A 5,000-nucleotide genomic window follows, 5' to 3' on the forward strand; every position below is an offset into this window, starting at 1 on the left:
GGTAGACCTGCTGTCGGCCGGCCGCGGGGTAGACCTGCTGTCGGCCGGCACCCGGGTAGACCTGCTGTCGGCCGGCCGCGGGGTAGACCTGCTGTCGGCCGGCCGCCGGGGTAGACCTGCTGTCGGCCGGCCGCGGGGTAGACCTGCTGTCGGCCGGCCGCCGGGGTAGACCTGCTGTCGGCCGGCACCCTGGGTAGACCTGCTGTCGGTTGGCCGCCGGGGTAGACCTTCTGTCGGCCGGCCGCGGGGTAGACCTGCTGTCGTCCGGCGGCCGCTGGGTAGACCTGCTGTCGGCCGGCCGCGGGGTAGACCTGCTGTCTGCCGGCCGCGGGGTAGACCTGCTGTCGTCCGGCGGCCGCTGGGGTAGACCTGCTGTCGGCCGGCCGCCGCGGGGTAGACCTGCTGTCGGCCGGCACCCTGGGTAGACCTGCTGTCGGCCGGCCGCGGGGTAGACCTGCTGTCGGCCGGCACCCGGGTAGACCTGCTGTCGGCCGGCCGCGGGGTAGACCTGCTGTCGGCCGGCACCCTGGGTAGACCAGCTGTCGGCCGGCCGCGGGGTAGACCTGCTGTCGGCCGGCGGCCGGGGTAGACCTGCTGTCGGCCGGCCGCGGGGTAGACCTTCTGTCGGCCGGCCGCGGGGTAGACCTGCTGTCGTCCGGCGGCCGCTGGGTAGACCTGCGGTCGGCCGGCCGCCGCTGGGTAGACCTGCTGTCGGCCGGCCGCCGCGGGGTAGACCTGCTGTCGGCCGGCACCCTGGGTAGACCTGCTGTCGGCCGGCCGCGGGGTAGACCTGCTGTCGGCCGGCCGCGGGGTAGACCTGCTGTCGGCCGGCCGCGGGGTAGACCTGCTGTCGGCCGGCACCCTGGGTAGACCAGCTGTCGGCCGGCCGCGGGGTAGACCTGCTGTCGGCCGGCCGCCGGGGTAGACCTGCTGTCGGCCGGCCGCGGGGTAGACCTGCTGTCGGCCGGCCGCCGGGGTAGACCTGCTGTCGGCCGGCACCCTGGGTAGACCTGCTGTCGGTTGGCCGCCGGGGTAGACCTTCTGTCGGCCGGCCGCGGGGTAGACCTGCTGTCGGCCGGCACCCGGGTAGACCTGCTGTCGGCCGGCCGCGGGGTAGACCTGCTGTCGTCCGGCACCCGGGTAGACCTGCTGTCGGCCGGCCGCGGGGTAGACCTGCTGTCGGCCGGCCGCGGGGTAGACCTGCTGTCGGCCGGCAGCCGGGTAGACCTGCTGTCGGCCGGCCGCGGGGTAGACCTGCTGTCGGCCGGCACCCGGGGTAGACCTGCTGTCGGCCGGCCGCGGGGTAGACCTGCTGTCGGCCGGCCGCGGGGTAGACCTGCTGTCGGCCGGCACCCTGGGTAGACCTGCTGTCGGCCGGCAGCCGGGTAGACCTGCTGTCGGCCGGCCGCGGGGTAGACCTGCTGTCGGCCGGCCGCGGGGTAGACCTGCTGTCGGCCGGCGGCCGGGGTAGACCTGCTGTCTGCCGGCACCCGGGGTAGACCTGCTGTCGGCCGGCCGCCCGGGTAGACCTGCTGTCGGCCGGCCGCGGGGTAGACCTGCCGTCGGTCGGCCGCCGGGGTAGACCTTCTGTCGTCCGGCACCCGGGGTAGACCTGCCGTCGGCCGGCCGCCGGGGTAGACCTGCCGTCGGCCGGCCGCCGGGGTAGACCTGCCGTCGGCCGGCCGCCGGGGTAGACCTGCCGTCGGCCGGCCGCCGGGGGAGAGCCGCTGTCGGCCGGCGGGCCGCCGCGGGACGCGTCGAGCGGCCCGCCCCTCTCGGCCTGAGCGCGTCGCCGCCTTCGTGTCTCCCCGAGAGGAAAGGAGGGAGCCCTCAGAAGCCGGCGGCGCTCCCTCCCCCGTCCGGGCGCGAGCAGACGGCGGCCCCGCCGCCGCCTCGGTTTCTGCCCGCCTGGCTCGATCGGCGGGGCCGCCGTCCGCCTGCAGGTTTCGGCGGGGCCGGCCGGGGGCCGAGCGGGAAGGAAGCCGCCGTGGGCGCGAAAGCCTCCGAGAGAGCGCCGGCGAGAAAGCTTCCTCGGAAAGGGAGGGCGCCGAGGCTCAGGCCGCCGGCGGCCCCGTCGGCCCGCTCCTCAGCCCCCGCAGGCGTTGTCGCGGTGCCGAGCGGCCGGCCGCTTGAGGAGGAGCCGCCCGGGGCGTGGGCGGGGAGGGGCCGACGGCGGCGGCCCGAACCGTCGCCCAGCAGGGGGGCGGGCGGGGCAAGCCCGGAAGGAGGTGCCGAGGCAGGGTGACGTCGGAGGGCGGGGCCGCCGGGCCGGCATCGCCCGCCCAGCAGGGGGCGGGGAAAAGCCCGGAAAGGCGCCGCCGCGGGAGCGGCGGTTCCGTGCCGGGCCCCGCACGCCTCGGCGGCGAGCCCCCGGAGGCGGGCCCGGGGCCAAAGACCTCCGCGGACCGCCGAAGAGCCGGCCGCCCGCCCGCCCGCTCGCCGCTTCTGCCGGCGATTCGAGTCGAGTCACGCCGGGGGCCGGCGTCTTTCTTCCCGCCGCGTCCCACCGCACCCTCCCGCCCGCTTCCTTTCCCCCGCTGTCCGCCCCCAGGTCCCGCCGGCTGGCCGGTGCCGCTTCTGCTCCCCGCAGGCGTGGCGGGGACGCCCCGCGGCCGGTCGAGCGCGTCGGCAGGCCGGGCGCGGGCCGCGAGCCGCCCGTCGGCTCGGCTGGGAGGCGTCCGGCCGCGCACGCAGGAACGGAAATGGGATGGGCCGAGAATTTCGGATCCCGGCGAAGCGTTGGTGTTCCGCCCCGACGCGAGAGCCGTCCTTTCGGGAAAAAGACGAAAGAAGAAGGGAAGGGGTGGGTGCGCGTGTGGCCGTGGGTGAGGGCGTGTGCCTGCGTGCCTGCGTGCGTGAAAAAAAGCAAAATAAAGCAACGGTCAAAAATACGCCTCGGTCTAGGGAGCGGCAATATCGGGAGGGACGGGGCCGCCGAAGCTACCCGACGGCCGAGGGGCGCACAGGTCGGTCTCCCGCCTCCGGGGCAGGCCGCCGCCGCCGCCGCCACCGCCGCCGCCGGGCACGGCGTCAGAAGCCGCAGGGGGCGGCCGGCGCGGAGGCGGCCGACAGGACTACCCCGGTGGCGGGCGGCCCCGGGAGGTTGGGTCCACCCAGGGCCGGGGCCGCCTGACAGGCCTGGCCCGGTGGCGGGACACGAGGCAAATTTCAGCGGGGTACCCTTGTCTCCCGGACGGGGAAGACCTGCTGCCCGTGGTCGGGGCAGCCCTGCTGTCCCAGGTCGGGGTAGACGTGTTGTCCCAGGCCGGGGTAGACCTCCTGTCCGCGGTCGGGGTAGACCTGGTGTCCCGCGGTCGGGGTAGACCTGCTGTCCCAGGTCGGGGTAGACGTGTTGTCCCAGGCCGGGGTAGACCTGCTGTCCCAGGTCGGGGTAGACGTGGTGTCCCCCGGTCGGGGTAGACCTGCTGTCCGCGGTCGGGGTAGACGTGTTGTCCCAGGCCGGGGTAGACCTGCTGTCCGCGGTCGGGGTAGACGTGTTGTCCCAGGCCGGGGTAGACCTGCTGTCCGCGGTCGGGGTAGACGTGGTGTCCCCCGGTCGGGGTAGACCTGCTGTCCGCGGTCGGGGTAGACGTGGTGTCCCCCGGTCGGGGTAGACCTGCTGTCCGCGGTCGGGGTAGACGTGGTGTCCCCCGGTCGGGGTAGACCTGCTGTCCGCGGTCGGGGTAGACGTGTTGTCCCAGGCCGGGGTAGACCTGCTGTCCGCGGTCGGGGTAGACGTGTTGTCCCCCCGGTCGGGGTAGACCTGCTGTCCGCGGTCGGGGTAGACGTGTTGTCCCAGGCCGGGGTAGACCTGCTGTCCGCGGTCGGGGTAGACGTGGTGTCCCCCCGTCGGGGTAGACCTGCTGTCCGCGGTCGGGGTAGACGTGTTGTCCCCCGGTCGGGGTAGACCTGCTGTCCGCGGTCGGGGTAGACGTGTTGTCCCAGGCCGGGGTAGACCTGCTGTCCGCGGTCGGGGTAGACGTGGTGTCCGCGGTCGAGGTAGACCTGGTGTCCGCGCCGGCTCTGGAAGTTCACCAAGGGGTCGCTGTTTTCAGCTGCCTCCAGTTACGTCATGCTAGGAGGCGGCTAGCGCCGCCGCTTTGCCCCGGTCACGTACGCTACGGTCACTTGCAGGCATCGGCGGCCTCGGACACGTATCTCCGTATTATGGGAGCGAGGTAACGGGTCGTCTCCCCCAGGCTGCTACCGTGCCTGTGTCCTCCGGAGGCGAAGCTACGGGCCGGCCGCCCGGCCGGTCGCCGGCGCTGAGCTCAGAGAGAAACGAAGGGGAGAGCCGCCGGCAAGGGAGGCCCGAGAGAGAAACCGAGAGTGTGCCGCCTCGGCGGGACCGAGTCGCGGGGCTCGTCCCGCTTCCCGTGCTACCCATCGTGCCGGTGGGGCAGCTTTGTTTGCCAGGCCGAGGAGGCGTCGTTGCCGCTGCTTGCCCAGAGAGAGAAGGGAGTGTGTTGCCGCCTCGGCGGGACCGAGTCGCGGGGCTCGTCCCGCTTCCCGTGCTACCCATCGTGCCGGTGGGGCAGCTTTGTTTTGCCAGGCCGAGGAGGCGTCGTTGCCGCTGCTTGCCCAGAGAGAGAAGGGAGTGTGTTGCCGCCTCGGCGGGACCGAGTCGCGGGGCTCGTCCCGCTTCCCCCGTGCTACCCATCGTGCCGATGGTGGGGGGGGCCAGCTTGTCGTGATGCCGAGGAAGCGTGTGCTGCTTGCCCAGAGAGAGTGTTGCCGCGCGGGCGGCCGAGGCGAGAAGGGAAGGGCGTGGAGGAGGCAGAGAAGCCGCAGGCGGGTCCCCCCCGCTCTGGTCGTGCTGCTGCCGATTCCGGTCCAGTCCCGCCTCCCTCCCCCCCGCCCCAGCCCTGGGGCGGGGAAGCGAATGCCGGTGGCTGGCGGGCGAGGCGGCGGCGCCTCGTCCCTTATGTGCTCGGCCTTAAGCCGGGGGGCCCCCCTCGGCGGGGTGCAGTTTTTTTTTTTTGTTTTTCGGCTGGCGGTCT

The sequence above is a fragment of the Cyanistes caeruleus genome, unplaced genomic scaffold (assembly GCF_971803275.1).
Source record: "Cyanistes caeruleus unplaced genomic scaffold, bCyaCae1.hap1.1 HAP1_SCAFFOLD_69, whole genome shotgun sequence".
NCBI lineage: Eukaryota > Metazoa > Chordata > Aves > Passeriformes > Paridae > Cyanistes > Cyanistes caeruleus.